The 19,217-nt window shown below is 41.6% G+C and overlaps 1 pseudogene; it reads right to left on the bottom strand.

The window, feature by feature from the left end:
- LOC110071034 (E3 ubiquitin-protein ligase RNF38 pseudogene) overlaps positions 1-17,190 on the bottom strand; it is a 46,954-nt pseudogene extending 29,764 nt beyond the window's left edge.
- Positions 17,191-19,217: the final 2,027 nt, after the last annotated feature.

Raw genomic sequence — 19,217 nt, 5'->3', positions numbered from 1 at the left:
CACACTTGAACATGCAACCCACACAACAGCTGGTAGTACCACAGGAATACAGACTGAGGATTCTTGAATTAGCTCATGACAATCCATCTAGTGGTCACCAAGGTGTGCAAAAAACTTTAAAAAGAATTTCTCAGCATTTTTATTGGCCTGGTATTAACAAAAATGTGAAGGACTATGTCAGTTCATGTGACTATTGCCAAAGAACAGGTTATCAGACCGATAAAACAAAGTCTGAAATGCTCTTAATGGAAATACCTGATCAAGTTTTCCAATGTTTGCAAATGGATGTCATGGGACCTTTTGTTCCAACTAAGTCTAAGAAGAAATACATCATCTCTTTCATCTGCCAAGCTAGCCGTTGGATCGAGGCCTATACGTTGAGTAATCTAAGAGCTTCCACCATCGCACGCATCATCATAGACTTGTGCTCACGTATTGGAGTACCATCTCAGATAATTTGCGATCAGGCGGGGGCGTTTCGTAGCTCCTTAATGGACAAAATTTGTGAACTTAGTGGAATAGAAATAAAATTTAGCTCCGCCTATCACCCTGAAAGTCATGGGTTAATTGAGAGAGGTCAAAACCTTACTGAGGATGATCAAGACCATGGTACAGGTGTATGGTAACATTTGGGACGATCTGTTACCATTTGCTTTATTTGCTTATCGAAGTTCTGCTCATACTTCTCTTGGTGGTTTCTCTCCAAGTGAAGTGGTATTTGGGAGGAATCTACAAGGACCTTTGGATTTCCTGAAATCTGATTGGGAAGGTGTGGTGAAAAGCAGCACAGTTCCAGTTGCTGATTTTGTCAGAAATCTGCAAGAAAAACTGTTAGCTGTGCAAGAATTGGCTAAAGACAATTTGCTAAATGCTCAATCAACCCAGAAACTCTACCATGACAGACATTCCAGACACAGGGAATTTGATGTGGGAGATTTGGTTCTTATTTTAAACCCCCTCAGACCTTCTAAATTAGAAGTTGGCTGGGAAGGTCCAGGGGAAGTGGTACAGAAACTGGGGAATAACAATTATTTAGTAAAAATGTTGAATTCTGATAAAAAGCCTGTAAGTTACCATGTCAATAGGTTGAAATTGTATAAAGACAGAACTGCAATGGTTTTGCAATATAAGGTTGCTTGTTATCAGTCTGAATATGAGCCTGTAGATATGCTAGCTGAATTAGAAGATGCTGGTAATTGGTCTGACAACCTTGTTTTGACAGGTACCTCACTCCAGAAGGGAAAGCTGTACCAAATCCTAGAAAAATATCAAGATGTTTTTTCAGATAAGCCAGGTTACACAAATTTGGTCAGTCATGAAATTATCACTACCGATAGTCAGCCAATTCGGTCTAGTCCATACAGAGCAGTTGGTGATCATGCTCTACGGATTGAACAAGAGATACAAAAGATGTTATCTCTGGATGTAATTGAGGAGTCATCATCCCCATACTCATCTCCAGTGGTTCTGGTTTCGAAAAAAGATTCTACTGGCAAGATTCTTGATGAGATAAGGTTCTGTGTTGATTACAGAAAGTTAAACAGTGTTACTGTTTCAGATCCTTATCCATTGCCTAGAATGGATCATTTAATTGAAAAATTGGCCAAGGCAAATTTTATCAGCATAATTGACTTAAAGAATGCTTACTGGCAGCTGGATTTAGCCGAAAATTCACGAGATAAGACCGCTTTTATCACTCATGTAGGCACTTTTAGATTCAAAAGGCTACCATTTGGATTGAAAAACGCAGGAGCATCATTTCAGAGAATGATAGATAAAGTTTTAAAAGGTCTACCTTTTGCTAGTGCTTATCTTGATGATGTTGCTATTTTCAGTTCTGATTTTGACTCTCATATGTCTCATGTTGAAACTGTGTTGTCTAGAATTCATCAAGCTGGTCTTACTGTCAAAGCTAGTAAATGTCAATGGATGAAAGGGAAGGTCACATATTTGGGTCATTTGGTTGGTCAAGGTGAAATTCATACTCTGCAAGCCAAAGTTCAAGCTATCAATGATTGGCCTATTCCAAAAACCAAGAAACAAGTGCGTTCATTTTTAGGTGTAGTTGGCTATTACAGGAAATTCATCCCTGATTTCAGTGAATTGGCTACACCTCTGACAGAGCTAACTAAGAAGAGACAGCCTGTCAAAGTTAATTGGACCCCCGAGTGCCAAAGGGCTTTTGAGGCCTTAAAAGCGAAGATTATTCATGCCCCTATACTGAAATCACCTGATTTTGATAAGCCTTTCATTTTGCAAACCGATGCTTCAGAATTTGGATTAGGAGCTATTTTGTCACAGCAAGGGGAGGATGGGAATCTATATCCTATCTCATACTTCTCTAGAAAGCTCTTGGAAAGAGAGAGACATTATGCAATCCTTGAAAAAGAGGCTCTTTCTATATATTGGTCTCTTAATCTTTTAAGACCTTATCTATGGGGGCGTAAATTTACACTCCATTAGTTGGAGTTCAAAATGAAGCAAGGCAAAGCCTAATAGAGTTTTGTCAAGAGAACAAGCTGGTCATGATAAACACTCTATTCCAACAACACAAAAGGCAACTCTATACATGGAAATCACCAGATGGGCAATACCAAAATCAGATTGATTATATTCTCTGCAGCCAAAGTCAGAAAAGCTCTATACAGACAGCAAAAACAAGACCTGGAGCTGATTGTGGCTCTGATCATCAGCTTCTCATAGCAAAATTCAAGCTTAAACTGAAGAGAGTAGGAAAAACCACTGGGCTACTCAGGTATAAGGGAGATAGGGAAAGTTACAGAAAATGGAATGCAGACTTCCAAAGAATAGCAAGGAGAGACAATAGGGCCTTCTTAAATGAACTGTCATGAGTGCAGCCGAAGATCCGGAACCTGAGGGGTTAACTGTGGCTGAGGAGAATGCTGAGCAATTAGAAATCCAAACACCTGAATTGCCTCCAGATTCTCCTCCCCCAGTAGAGGGGAAGACTTATGACAAAAAGGTCAGAGGATCGCTTGAAGGCTGCCCGCAGAAACATCTGATCAACTAGCCCTGAGTTCTAACAAGATGAAAAGGTTTCCAGCAGTTCAAGGGGCTGTTTTACTATATAAACAGCTCTCAGATGGCTGAAAATCTGTGGAACCAACAAGTCAAACTTCTGGCTTGCATCCACGCTCCTGACAACCTTGAACCTTATTCTCTGGATCCTTGGCTTTGGACTCTGACCCTGGACTACGTTCTGCATTTTGGCTTTGAACTCTGACCCTGGACTATGTTGTGTGAGTTGGCTTTGGTATTTGGATATCGGCTCTGCATTCCCTGAATTCCTGACATAGGACTGGCTTATTGGACTCTGCCCTTGTAAACCCTGGGAATGTGACATGAACAATGCAAAGAAATAGAGGAAAATAATAGAAAAGAAAAAACCAGAGATCTGTTCAGGAAAATTGGAGATATTAAAGGAACACTTTGTGCATAGATCACACCTAATGTGCTAAGATGTTCAAAACCATGATAACCTAACAGGCAATACAGGAGTTAACAAGGATGCAAACTAACTGGGGAAATTTTCAGAGGGGGATACAATCAAGAGATGGGATGCAAATCCCATTTCAGCTTTTGCAATGTGTTTTGGTATTTCAGGAGAATAGTTCATAAGATAGCTCTCCAATTTCTTTTCCTGTACCCACATTCCACACAAATGAATGGAGTTCTGTTTCCTCCTCATGTCTTTCTTTGCTGGTGTAGAAGAGAAAAAGAGGGTTTCAATCAGAAAACCTCCTGCATACAACAAGATGGAGAGGGAAGATTACTGGCTTCATTTCCCCTAAGTCAGAAACATTGTTTGAGACAGCTGTGGTAGATTACTCAAACCAAATTTCTCAAATCAAGTAAAGTAGACCTATGAGAAATTGCTAGTTGTATCTGTGTGCACACTATCTTATCCTTCCAGCACTGTGGAAAAGGTGTGTAAGCAAAAAAGAAGTCCAGAATACCCAAAACAGCTTGTAAACTAGATAAACTCTTTGGTAGTATTTCTGAGATTTTTCTTCAGGTGTGCTTTTTGAGCCATTTCCCATTAATCAGGTGAGAACAAGATATATTCTAGCACACTCTAATGGAAAGCTGGTACAGGATTTCTTGACAAAATAAAGATAAGCACTATAGTTAAGAATATCAATATGGTATCATTTTGCCTCTTATTATGAAACAATCCTAGTTACTTTTTAACCAAACATTTAATACCATTGGGGAATGGAAGATCTTCAGAGACACAATGTTACCTTTGAAGTGACTATTTATGTGATGGACTGGGGCATTTCTGTAAGGAACAGGAACAACAAAACCAGTCTATTTGGGAAGCATACATAGCATCATGTGAATAATCAATATGTATCACAAGCATGAAGTTAGGAAACTAAGAAAATATTGGTGCAAACTAATTAGATTCAGAGTTTCTTAATAAATATGCAATCAAGAATACAGTTGCTCTTCAGTATTTTTATTCCTCTCTATTTTGCAATACAGTTTTTCAATCCAAAAATACATACAAAGATGTGATGGGGCTTGTGATCAGTGTGGGGTTTTTTTGGGGGGGAGCACAGCCTATGAAATTTTGGGGTGAAGTCAAGCAAAAACATGGATCTGAAGCACAGATCTTCATGAATTCACATGATTTGTCTGCAGGATCATCCCAAAACCACTGTCCAATCATAGGTTGCATCATTGCCCACAGACTACAAGAAAGAAACAATGGATCCCTCAGCACATGGCTTCGCAGTAGCACAAAGCATCAAAAAGATGAAGTCTCAGAACCAAAAATTGTTAAGATGGAGTTTAGCATTACAGGATTTTGATTTTGAAGTTCAACATATACCTGGAAAGCTAAATGTGGTGGCAGATGGACTTTCCAGGATGTACTGTGAAGATCCAGATGTTCCTGACCACTAAAGAAGATGGAAGACGGTTGGAGTAGTTACTGTGGCTAATAAACTAACATGCTTGTTTCCTTTTTGTATATCTGAATGGTGTGCCAAAAGATTGTATTGCTGTTATTGTTTGTTATAATCCATATATAATCATTTACTTTTAGTTGTTTTATCAATTTACTTCAAATTAGCTCAGAATAACTGTTCTGAATTTAGAAGAAATTTAGCGGGGGTGTGTGATGAAGTGTATTTTTCTAATTAGAGATGGGTTATGTAGTCATGTCTTAACCATAGAGGAATCCATTTTGAGTCTGACACAGGCTAAGTTCTGGAAAATTATCATTCTCACCATTGTGGACCATGCCACGAGGTACCCCGAAGCCAGTCCCTTGACTAACATCGAAACTAACACAGTGGCAGATGCCTTGGTGGGGTATATGTCCAGGATGGGATTTGCCTCAGAAATAATCACAGATTTGGGCACATCGTTTACATCAAAGCTCATGAAACGGTTATGGCAAATCTGTGGAATTAAACACAAGGAAACCACTGCCTATCACCCCGAAAGTAATGGGTTAACGGAGAAGTTCAATGGGACTCTGATGCGCATGATTAGGGCTTACTTGGCAGAGAATCCAAACAATTGGGACCCGAAGCTGCAATCCCTTTTGTTTGCTTACCGATCAGTGCCCCAAGCCAGTACCGGGTTCAGTCCATTTGAACTTTTGTTTGGGAGAAAAGTAAAAGGTCCACTTGATTTAATCAAACAGAATTGGGAGCAGATCACCCAGGATGACCCACAAGATGTTGTGACGTATATAGACCCTTTAATGAATGACCTGAAGAGAAACCTAGAGCTAGCAGCAGAAAACCTGCAAGCTCAGAAGGTCAGACAGAAAACCTGGTATGACCAGAAAGCCAGGGAGAGGCACTTTAACCCAGGGGAGGAAGTGCTTTGGCTTAGGCCCTGCAAAGAGAACAAACTGCAGCTCAAATGGGCAGGACCATACAGGGTCATTTCCAAGATGTCGGACCTGAACTACCTTATAGAACAGGAGGAACACCAAGCACGGAGGGTGGTACATGTGAATGCCCTGAAACCCTACTACAGAGGGGAACAGAGGGTTTTATTTGCCATAAAAGCAGCTGAGAGTGAGGAAGCTGAATTGCCCTTCTGGGAGGGTAGAGGGGAAGTGAAATACAACCCAGATGAGGTGAAGATCAGTCCTGCACTCACCCAAGACCAGCAGCAAGAACTAAAAGTGCTGCTCACCAAATATCATAAGTTTTTTTCAAATAAGCCGGGGATAGTGAAGGGAGTGATGCATCGGATCCACACAGGGGATGCACCCCCGCAAGCAGTATCCCCATACCGAGTGACGGAACCCTATAGGGACAAGGTGCGGAAGTAGCTGGACGAGATGCTTAGGGAGAACATAATCGTCCCCTCTTCTAGTCCATGGTCCTCTCCGATAGTCCTGGTGGACAAGCCTGATGGGAGCATTAGATTTTGTGTAGATTACCGGAAATTAAACCGTGTAACCACTCCTGATGCCTACCCAATGCCCAGGCTAGACAACCTGATTGAAACCATAGGGGGTTGTCGGTTCATTTCATCGTTGAACCTAGTAAAGGGTTACTGGCAATTAAGGATTGATCCCAGGGATCAGGAAAAGACCGCATTTTGCAGCCCTTTCGGTCTATATGAGTTTAGAGTCCTTAGTTTTGGTCTCAGAAATGCACCAGCCACATTCCAAAGGCTGATGGACCAGACCTTAGCAGGGCTCAGTGACTTTACTGTGGCCTACATTGACGATATAGGGATCTTCAGCAATACCTGGGAAGATCACCTGAAACACCTGGAGATAGTGCTGCAGAGGTTAAGTGCAGCAGGGCTAACAGTAAAGGCAAGCAAGTGTCAGCTGGGTAGCCCAGAAATAAAATACTTGGGTCACATAGTAGGGGGAGGAGTGATCAAACCCCTAGAGGCCACGATAGAAGCCGTTCGTGATTGGCCCAGACCCAACACCAAGAAAAAAGTCAAATCATTTCTTGGGTTGGTGGGCTACTACAGAAAGTTCATCCCGAGGTTTAGCGAGATGGCGACTCCGCTGACCGATCTGACGCGGAAGAAGACTGATGACCGCATCCCGTGGACCAGCGACTGTGAGGAGGCGTTCCAGAGGTTGAAGGAGGCGCTCATCCATTATCCAGTGCTGCGTGCTCCCGACTTCGACCGGGAGTTCATCATCTACATCGATGCGTCTAACAGCGGGGTAGGAGCAGTTCTTTGCCAGGAGGATGAAAATGGTGACCAGCATCCAGTGTCCTACCTGAGTAGGAAACTCCAGAAAGGTGAGAGACATTTGGCAACCGTGGAAAAGGAGTGCCTGGCCATAGTATACACGATTCAGAAGGCCAAACCTTACATCTGGGGAAGACATTTTGTTCTGTGCACTGACCACTGTGCCACATCACAATGTTGGTTCATATCCAGCTTGTGATCTAGGATAATTCCAATATCTTTCTCACTCATATCCTCCATCTTGTAATTGTGTGTTTGGTTTCTTTTTCCATAGGCAAAATTCAACTTAAATTTAATTTAATTTAATTTTCATATACCCCTTCCATTTCTGAGGTTTCCTAGTGATCCCATTTGACCTAGGGAAGCCTTTGGGAATTTTGAGACTGAGAGTGGGGAGTTTTAATATGCAAAAATTGCCACTGCCAGTCTTATGCCTGTGAGTTATTGGTCCCATAAATGAGATCAAAAACCACGAAACAGGAAAATCCAGGCTCCCTTCACTCCCGTTCGAAGTTAACTGCTTGAGTCAACACAGTTCCCGGGACATGAACTCTTGGCAGCCTGCATTTAAGGCTGTTTCGATTTTATTAAAAAGAAACCACTTAATACCGCATCTTTACTGTTTAATGACTCAATTTTGGTAACGTAAGCCAAATTAATTATCTATAGGGAAACTGTTCTGTTCAAAGGACTAGAAAGGCCAATTATTAAACAACAGGAGTTTATTTAAGTGAACAAAGAAAGCATTTCTCTACAGTTTCATTTCTAAGCAACAGCATAACGGTTCAGCACTGTAGCAACCCCAGACCTACTGGAGTATCCCACCCTGTCAGATCAAAGCCAAATTAACTTTTGCATCCGTTTTAGAGGGTGCAGAAGCTAATCCAAGCATTTAAAACCATTTTTGACCCTTTTATGACACACTTAAATTTGGAAAAATTGACTTCGCAAAGCCATTGAAATGTATTGAGTCGGCTTCAATACATTCCAATGGAGGAAACACTATCGTTTAACAATGTTTCCTATGGTTTTTTTCGCTTAAGGACGCCAATCCGTGCCTATTGGAACGGATTAACTGGTTTCCAATGCATTCCTATGGGAAATGGTGTTTCGCATAAAGTTTTTTTCTCATAAGGTTTTTTTTTGAACCAATTAAAAACGTTATGTGAGGCACCACTGTACACACAATTCATCCACCTCATACATAAGACAAACACACAAATCATGAGGGAGGGCAGCCTCTCCAGGCACATGGCTGCTTTCTCGGCAGGGAAAAGAAGCCCAAAGCACTGCCTGACGCCTGAGGAGGGCATTTTGGCAACTGCTTGTCCCCTTCTGTTGCTTGCGCCTTTTCTGCCTTTGGATGAGGTTGGCACAGCGCAGAGGATTTGAGCTCTGTAGCATGCAGAAAGACTCCCCCCCACATGTCTCTTTCACAGGCAGACACAGACACACCCTCACACACAGACACACTATCTCTTTCTCCAGGGCCGGACTGGGACCAAAAATCGGCCCTGGCATTTAGAGCACACAGGCCCACCGGCTGTGGGGACACAGGCCCACCTGTTGTGGGCTCCATTCACGATATTGTGGTGCGCTGAAAGGGCGTTGCTGGTATAGTGGTATTGGTACATGCTTACGAGTTCTCCCTATCCCAATCATCCCCGTATCCAAGCTGTAGAGCTAGCATTTGTCCGTAGACAGTTTCTGTGGTCACGTGGCCACTGTGACTAGACACGGAATGCCGTTACCTTCCCACTGTGGTGGTACCTGTTTATTTACTCACATTTTTACATGCTTCTGAACTGCTAGGTTGGCAGGAGCTGGGACAAGTGATGGGAGCTCACTCCATCACATGGATTCAAACTGCTGATCTTGTGACCTTGCAGCCCAGAGGCTTCTGCAGTTTAACCCACAGCGCCACCACATTCCCTGCTTGTGTTTTACTAGGATCCACCAAATTTTATGGGGCTTTCTGACAAATATCTGTTTCTGCAACATTAAAAAAAGAGTTTTAAAGCATTAAATTGTCTCCATTCTCTATATTCTTCTTACCATTGTAAAAATATTTTAGGCTTTGTTTTTATCCATCTGCTTTTGAAGGGGAGGCCATGAGAAGGAGGATTACTTGAAGACTTTTGTAACTACTTGCCATTCAGAGTATCCAGGTGCCTCTCCCCCCTTCTTTGGTAGTCTACCCAAGGATACGGAAAACATATAACTCCATATGAACACTACATAAAGGAATATATAAAGCAATCAAATTCATGGCTATTCACACAGCAGTTCCGTTGAGTTCAATGGGACTTTTTCCAAGAGAAGGAGGTACATGACAGCCTTAGTTCTATAGGAGACAAACGGGAGACCTCCAGATAACTGGAAAGAAGCTTATCCCCTTTCTGTCCGGGAGTGTGTTTGTGTGCCTTCTGTAAAGCCATCTTTTGTCTCATGAGTATTAATTCATTAGTGTAGTACAGACTCTCTGAGGAGTATCACTTAACTCAATGGGGCCCATTTCAGTCATAATCCTAACAAGAATATGCCATTGAATACAGGGGGGAAAAGAGCAATGACCAGTGTCGTTTTGCAGAGCTCTGCTGACACTGTGGGAATGATGTCACTAGCAGTGAGGGGTTGCAACTGATTAAGTAAATCCTTTTGAAATTTTTAGATACACACAAACCAAAATTGAAGAAGGAACTCTAATTAGCAGCAATTTGCTGCTGGTGGTGGTGATATTATTCCGTCTGCACTGGCAGAGCTTTGCAAGTGGATCCTGACAACTGGTCCACGAACTGAAAACATTCCATATAATTTCAAGTTTCAAACATAGGAGATACCCAAGCTTATAGTAATTAAAGCACCTTTTCCCTCATGTATGCAAGCTGATACTCAGAAGTTTTCAACAAAGATCATATATGAAGCAAGAAAAGCCCAGTGTTCAGGCTGGATTCTGAAAAGGAAGCAGCATTAGAGATCACATTGCAAATTTTCATTGGCTCCTGGCAATCTTTGACGGCAGCGTCCTCTCTATGCCTCTCTATCATTTGTCGCTAGGCAACAACGAATGAGAGAGAGAGAGAGGGATAGAGAGGAAGCTTTGGTCCTTTCGGCGAGCGTAATTGGCTGGCGCGGGGCACGTGCTCGGAAGCCGTGACAGGATGCCTTGAAGGGCGACGTTGGAGGAGGCCCGGGACTTCCTGCGGCCGGTTATATATCATGGCGGGGGAACTGGAGCGCTGGGTCTCAGGGCAGCTTCACGACCTGCTGGGGCTCAGCGAGCGCCATGTGGTGGCCTTCATGGTGGGCCTGGCCAGGCGCAGCCACACCGCGGAGGACCTGCTCGCCCGCCTGGAAGAGACCGAGACCATGACATCTGTTATCTGTTGTTTGGCTTCTGATATATCCATTTTCATCTCCTTCATCTGATCTGCTATTTGGGTGAGATGTTCATTTACTTGTTGGAATCCTGTTGTTAATAAATTTTGCATGGCCATTCTTTATCTGATTTTTGTGCCACTAATTTTCCCAGTCCTTGAGTCTGAGCAGGAGAGCTTCCAGGCATTTGGGGTTTTGATTTTTTTGGAGGCCATTTCAATTTGCCTATTTAGCCAACAAACAAAGCCCACTATCAACAACCTCACCTAAAACCTTCCTCCAGTCTTTACCCAGATATTGTAGTATATAAATCAGTTTTTAGCCCAACAGTTTAAAACACAGTCATGGTAGAAATGTTCCTTCTTCTCGAAAGTCCTAGCAAAGTTGTTATATCCACAACCTCTGTTCCCAGAATCCCCACGCCATCCAACAAGAAAAATCAAAGCTGATGACAATCACAGAATTTCAAATGTTAATATTTGTACAGTTCCTACCTTGTTACGATAATCCAAAGTCCCAAGCAACGTTCCAGATATCAAAATGGAGCTAGGATAGATCTCTGGCTTTCCCACCTCAATATTTGTACAATTCCAATCTTAATACGATGTTCCAGAATCCCAGAGGCCCTTTTTTTTGCATTTTTTTATATTAATTTTTTTTATTATAATTTCTAACATACAAAAAACCATAGAAACACCAAAAAGGATAAAAGGAGAGGAAAAAAACAGAAACAGAAAAAGAAATGAGACCATGTATACAAAGGAAAAAAAACTTAGCTAATCCCTCTATTTAAAATACCCCCTCCCCCCTTTGGACTCCAGCCTCGTTAGCCCCTCTACTCTCCCTATATCGATTTACAATATATACTAAATGGTTCATACATATGTCATAAATTTTACCCTAGACTCCTGTATCCTTCTGGGCCCATGAATATATTAGTCCCCAGCTTTGCTTTACATAGTCTCTTGGCTGTTCCTGTAGTGCTTCTGATAGTGTCCAGTTCTGCTATGTCCCATAGCTTCTTTAACAGCTCTTCTATCGTCAGAACCTCTTCTGTTTTCCATTTCTGGGCCCAGAGTAATCTAGCTGCTGTGAGTATATACATCAGACAATGCTTCAATTTGTTATCATTTACTCCTGAAATGACATTCAGTAATGTCATTTCAGGTTTTATATCTAACTTCTGCTGAGTAATTTCTTTTGCTAAATCCCATACCTGGGTCCAATAAAATTTGACCTTTTCACATGTCCACCACATATGATAATAAGTTTCTGCATTTTTTTACACTTCCAACATATATTGCTGTTGCCCTCTGACATTTTTGCTAATCTTACAGGTGTATAGTGCCATCTGTAAAACATTTTGAGTATGTTTTCTCTTAGATTTACTGGCTTAAAGATCTTATAGCTTTCTTTCCACATCTTAGTCCAATCATCAAGGTCCACATTACACCCAAAAAATTTTGCCCATTTTATCATTGTCTCTTTCACCCTCTCATCCTCTAGCTCATATTCTAATAGATATGTATACATTTTCTTAATTATTGCTTCGTCCATATATAACCACAGTCTGTCCACCTGGACTTTGCCATTGAAAAAACCCACAGTCCTGTCTTTTTTGTATCTTGATTCTAATTTTACCATTGACCACCAGTCAACCGCTATGTAAGCTACCCCCGTTAAAACAAACTACAAGTCCTAGTGTCCATCATCAAAACAACATTCCATCAGGCTTCTGGAAAATCCAAAGTAAACTTTCTCAATAGGAAAAACTCAGGCTTACTGTCCTTGGAATTAGATAGTCCATGCCGAGTCCTGTATGTTGGCATCCATCTTCCATCTCCCTAGTGGTGGAATCACCTCCTTTCTTGTTCCCATGAGGCTCAGGGAAAGTTGTTTAGTCTTCCTCACCCTGTACTAGCCAGGTTGCTTAGTTACGAGATAAGGCCACGCTGGACGGTACAGAGGTACAGCTAGAAATCAACTTTGGAAATTTCCACTCTCGACTCACATACAGAAACCAAGATGAATTCATTCTGGCTAACTTTGTGATTACAAATCCCATCAATAAATCATTTTATGAACTTTTATAACCAAGCTTATCACATGTCACCCCTAGAAGTACAAAATCTAGAACTGTTAAAGTTCTTATTTTGATAACTACTGTAACTATTGGTTATGAAAGGTAACTGCTAATGATTAAAATGCATACATGTAAAATTGCACTTATCTACCAAAACATCAACGCAAGAAATACTAATAATGGCAATTGAATATATTCTTATGGTTAAGCATACACTCTATTGAAAATACAGAAAAGAAACAAGTTAGTTAGTATCAAAACAGTAATTCAGAGTAACAATGTACTATCAAAATGCATTATCTCATCGATCAGTAATCAGGATCTTCACAGTACATTTGAGAAAGACCATCTGCCACAACATTTTGTCTTCCAGGAATATGCTGCACTTCAAAATCAAAGTCTTGCAAAGCTAGACTCCATCTCAACAATTTTTGGTTGTGAGATTTCATCTTCTGCAACCAAACCAAGGCTCTGTGATCTGTTAGGAGGGTAAATTTCCACCCCCATAAGTAAGGTCTTAAAAGATTTAGTGCCAGGATAATAGAAAGTGCCTCTTTTTCCGGTACTGCGTAATGTCTCTCACATTCCAAACGTTTTCTGGAGAAGTATGAGATAGGATAAAGGTTCCCATCTTCCCTTTGTTGTAACAACACAGCACCAAGGCCTAATTCTGAGGCATCAGTCTGTAAAATGAATGGTTTGTCAAAATCAGGTGATTTCAGAATAGGTGCATCCATAGCTTTGGCCTTTAAGGCATCAAAAGCACTTTGACACTCTGGTATCCACTTTACCTTGACCGGCTGTCTTTTCTTAGTTAGCTCAGTCAAAGGTGTAGCCAAATGACTAAAGTCAGGAATGAATTTTCTGTAGTAGCCAATCAAACCTAAGAAAGAACGTACCTGTTTCTTAGTTTTCGGAATAGGCCAATCATTAATAGCTTGTACTTTGGCTTGCAGAGATTGAATTTCACCTTGCCCAATCAAATGACCTAGGTACATGACCTTTACTTGCATCCACTGACATTTGCTTGCTTTGACTGTCAATCCTGCTTGATGAATTCTGGACAAAACAGTTTCAATGTGAGACATGTGAGAATCAAAATCAGAACTGAAAATTGCAACATCATCAAGATAAGCACTGGCAAAAGGTAAACCATGTAAAAGTTTGTCTATCATTCTCTGGAATGAAGCTCCTGCATTCTTTAAACCAAATGGTAAACACCGGAACCGAAAGGTTCCCATGTGAGTGATGAAAGTGGTCTTATCTTGAGATTCTTCGGCTAGATCAAGTTGTCAATAAGCATTCTTTAAATCAATTATGCTGATAAATTTAGCCTGTGAAAGGCGCTCAATTAAGTCATCCATTCTGGTATGGATCTGAAACTGTAACACTGTTCAACTTCCTGTAATCAACACAAAATCTTACTTCATCGAGAATTTCGCCTAGCGCGTTCTTTTTAGGGACCAGAACCACTGGAGAAGCCCAAGGGGAGAATGATTCCTCAATCACCCCCAAAGATAACATCTTTTGTATCTCTTCTTCAATCTGGATAGATGATTACCAATGGCTCTATATAGGCTTGACCGTATTGGAGGACTAGACTCTGTATTGATTTTGTGACTGATCAAATTGGTGTAACCTGGTTGATCAGAGAAAACCTCTTGGTATTCCTCTAAAATTCGGTAAAGCTTTTTTTTTTATCTGTGGTACCTGTTAAGACAATGTTATCAGACCAAGTACCTGCGTTCTCCAATTCAGCTAACATAACAGGTTCATTTTCAGGTTGAAAACATGCAACATGACATTGAAAAACCATAGCAGATCTGTCTTTATACAACTTCAGACTATTAACATGATACATCACAGGTTTCTTAGTAGAATTCAACATTTTGACAAGGTAACTGACATTTCCCAATTTTTGAACAATTTCACCTGGACCTTCCCAGACAACTTCTAGCTTAGAAGGTCTGAGTGGGTTCAGAACAAGTACCAAATCACCCACTGAAAATTCTCTGTGATGGGCTTTCTTATCATGGTAGAACTTCTGTGTTGCTTGGGCATCCAACAAATTGTCTCTAGCCAACTCTTGGACAGCTAAGAGTTTCTCTTGCAGGTTTCTAATAAAATCAGCAACAGGAATAATACTGCTTCTAACCACACCTTCCCAATAAGATCTAAGTAAATCCAAAGGTCCTTGTAGGTTTCTCCCGAAGACCACCTCACTTGGAGAAAAGTTTCCAAGAGAAACATGGGGTGCACTTCGGTAGGCAAACAAAGCAAAAGGTAAAAGTTCATCCCAAATGTTTCCATATTCTTGAACCAAAGTTTTAATCATCATAAGAAGAGTTTGTTGACCTCTTTCCACCAAACCATGAGATTCTGGATGGTGCGAAATCCTATAATTCAGTTTAATTCCACTTATTTCACAAATCTTGTTCATAAGTTAAAAGCACCAGCTTGATCACAGATAATTTGAGAAGGTATACCTATGCGAGAACACAAGTCCACCAAAATTCTGGCAATAGTTTGCACTGAAAGGTTGCTGATCACATAGGCCTCAATCCATCTGCTAGCTTGACAGATGAATGAGGTGATGTATTTCTTTTTGACTTGGTAGGAACAAAAGGTTCCTACATTTGCAGAAACTGGAACACTTGGTCTGGAATCTCCATGAGTTGCATCTCCACCTTTGTGCGGTCTGTCTGACGCCCTGTTCGCTGGCAGTAATCACAGGAACCAACATAGTCCTTGACAGCTTTTGTAAGACCAGGCCAGTAAAAATGTTGAGAAATTCTGCTTAAAGTTTTTTGTATTCCAAGATGGCCACTGCTCGGATTGTCATGGGCAATCTGCAGAATTTTCTCTCTGTACAGGAATAACTAACTGTTGAACTGGTTCGGCCTGAGTATTAGATTTAGGGAAATACTCTCTGTACAAAAGTCCATTCTGTCCCCACAAGAAGTTCACTTGTTGCTGCACAGGTTGCATTGTATAACTGTCTGCCTGTGACCTTAAAGATGCTAAGGTAGGATCATTCAGCTGTTTCTGTTTAAAATCAGCTGAACCCTTTGGAATAGGCAAGTCCTCTGGTTCAGTCTTTGTATTGGCTGCACTATCAGGTTTGGTCACAAGAGGCTGCTGTTGCATTAAGTTCTCATCTGGGTGCTCCTCAGAGAAATCCTCAGGGAGAACTTGCTGCATCACTCTGCTTTGAGAACGGCTGACTGCTTGTACTGAAGCTGCTTTTAAAGTTTGTTGGTGGTTCAAAAATGCCAAATCATTTCCCAACAAAAAGTCAGGTTCGCCCTCATGGACTAACAAATATTTGGAACTTTTCCAATTCTGGTAACTCATTTGCAGAAAAACAAGTGGGGCAAATCTCTTAATTACTTCACCAGACCCATATGTTCTAACAAGACACCTCAGGTTGTTCAAAATCAGTTCTGGATCCACAAAACGTTTTTAACTGAAGAAATATCAGCGGCTGTATCACAAGAAGCATTTAAAACTTAATCACCCGAATTAAAATGCAAAGTCACGGGTTCAGAAAAAGTTTGCGCTGACCATGAAAATTGCTCTTCTGGTAAAATGCAACTTGGATCCATAATAGAAAATTTTTCACCTGTGGGTGTCTGCTGAACCACAGTTGTAGAAACTTGGGCTACTTGTAGACCCATTATCCTTGGCACAACCTGAGTTACCGTTGTCTGCTTTCCACTGGCTTGGGAAGAAGTTGCTGTTAAGTTAACTCCTTCCTATCTCTGGGTAGGCAGATTGGCTGACTGGTTAGCTACCTGCTGTTCTGCTGGTAACTGCTGATTTTCCTGTGGCGTAGCACTAAGGCAGGCCACTTTTGGGGTGGTTTGCTTAAATTTATGTGGTGCAGGTATTCGAGTCTTGCCAACTGGCTTTTCAACTTGGCTAGCTGGCACAGACAGTTTTGGACAATCTTTTTTCAGATGTGGACCCCCGCACTGAATGCAAGTCAGGGTTGGCCTTGTCTGGCCAGGAGCTATGCTTCTGCGCTCCCTAGCTAAGGACTGTCTCTGTTCCTGAAAAACAGGCTTCTTAAAATCATACTGGCTCTGCCTCCTAGGCACTCCTGGAACAGTTTTAACTTTAGCAGTAGTTTCACCCCTCTTAAAAGAAATTATTTCATCATCTTCCTGGTGAAAAGACAGGTTTTCTCTATCCATGCTCCCTAAAGAGTCTCTACCATGCTCCTCCTCTTTAATCTGCCTATTCAGCTGCTGCAATTTCATCTCCCAGTAGTATCCCTCCTGAATCGCATCCAACGTTTGGGCCTGAACCCATTGTTTCTGTCTCTCTATGAAATCTGCCACTATAGTAAACTGTTGCTGCATCTTTAAACTCACGTCCCTTGGATCTGCTGGGCTGCTGCTGGCATCTGCCGCTGCTGCTCCTGCTGTCCACAGCTCATCGCCATAAATCTCCTCCGTTAGCAGGTCCTGCTGAGTTGGAACACGTTCCGCCCTAGTGTCCTGCCACGTCATCCTCGGTCTGGCTCCACTTTGCAATAAAGCACTGTGTTCCAGAGCTTCCAAAATCTCTTTGTCCAAAGTTTTGGCTAAGAGCCACTCCGGTAAAGAAGAATGCCTGCTAGCCGCCATTTCTCACCCTGAAGCCATTACCGAAGCAATCAGCTTAGGGGAGACAGCTGTAAAGCTGTCTGCTTGACAAAGACCAGATGTTCCCTCAGGAATCTGTCCCTGTCTACTGGTATAGGATTGGAAATAGTAAACTTTATTTTTCCAGTGTCTCCTGGTTAATTTCTCAATAGACTCCAGCTTAAAATTAGGTAATCTTGCCACTCTGCCACCTTAATGGTCAGAGCTTGCAGTTTAGAACACCACACGCTGTTCCTGCTACACTTAAGCACTGAAAGAAACTCTCTCTGCATGCATCAGCCTAAGCTGTAATCACGCATAGGAATTTCTCCAGCCCTAAAACAATTAACAACAACTGAAAGAATTTCTCCCTGCTTCGGCCTAAGCCTTACGCAAGGGCAATTTCTCCAGTCATAAATCAATTAACACGGCACATCAAATTCATCCCACCGCTGCCACCATGTCAGCAAAGTCAATTTCTTAAGAAATTGCTCAGCCACGGGCAGAGAGGTTCCAAAGTAAATCGCTCCTTTACCAGGCAAACTGGGTCCGTAAATTTTGCCTTAGGGTAGCTAAAATTTACTCTGGTACCAAGTCTGACCGATTTCATTGAGAACCAAGCCACACACGTGAGTACCAGGGAATCTCATCCTTCTAGCACTCATGAATCAGTTGGACCCAAATTGGTAGCGTTAAGTATACATGGCCTTGTAAAATGCATCAATTTAGATAGCCAATTATTTATAACAGCTTGTGTCTATTCAAGAAGCTAACTTCCAGATCTTAAGCATATTTACTTTTATTAGAAAAATATAGTTCTGAGAGAAATCAGTTTAAGCAAAGCATAGCAAAGCATATTTACAATTTCCAATCCCATCCCCATTGATAGGAGATAGAATTCCTCTGAAACAAACAAAAATAATAAAACATCTAGCTAACAAAAAAAGAGGGGGCGCGGACCTCCCCTCCGGCTTCAGGAAAAACTACATCTTAAAACAAACTACAAGTCCTAGTGTCCATCATCAAAACAACATTCCATCAGGCTTCTGGAAAATCCAAAGTAAACTTTCTCAATAGGAAAAACTCAGGCTTACTGTCCTTGGAATTAGATAGTCCATGCCGAGTCCTGTATGTTGGCATCCATCTTCTGTCTCCCTAGTGGTGGAATCACCTCCTTTCTTGTTCCCATGAGGCTCAGGGAAAGTTGTTTAGTCTTCCTCACCCTGTACTAGCCAGGTTGCTTAGTTACGAGATAAGGCCATGCTGGACGGTACAGAGGTACAGCTAGGAATCAACTTTGGAAATTTCCACTCTCGACTCACATACAGTAGACAGTAGAAAGTGTTTATTTATCAACTATAAGTCATTAAAATACGTTAAAATAAAATAATAAGCAGCAGGTGAGATAGTTAATTAAAAAAGAAAATACAATAAGGCGTAAGCAGGAATCAAAAAGACAAATGTACAGGGAACAAGCGAGCTCGAATGTTGATTGCAGCCAAGGCAAAGTTTGCCACGTTTAAGGTGGTATTGGCGTTAATGTCAGCCAGGAGCCAACAGACCTGGGCGAGATTAGGTCTGTCTTGGATGGAAGTCAGAGAACTTGCCAAAAACCTTGATCTAGGGGAGTGGTAATATGGACATCTCAAAAGGTAGTGAGTGATGTCTTCGACTTCTCCAAGGTGGCAAGGACAAATCCTTAGGTGATAGGGCAGATTCTCGTGTCTGCCCTCTAACACTCTTGAAGGCATACATTGAAAACGTAGAGCGGTAAAGGCCTTGCGAAGGGCAAATGTAGTTATCCAGGTCAAATAGTTTTCCATGACAAAAGTTGACTTATAGAGTGGGAGTGAAAAGGAATAGGGCGAGCTAGAGATGATGCAAAGGTCACTTCTGATATGAAAAAGGCGAAT

This window comes from Pogona vitticeps, chromosome 8, assembly GCF_051106095.1.
Source record: "Pogona vitticeps strain Pit_001003342236 chromosome 8, PviZW2.1, whole genome shotgun sequence".
NCBI classification, from domain to species: Eukaryota; Metazoa; Chordata; class Lepidosauria; order Squamata; family Agamidae; genus Pogona; species Pogona vitticeps.
Note: the sequence above shows the minus strand (reverse complement) of the source record. Positions and strands in the feature narration are given on the sequence as shown.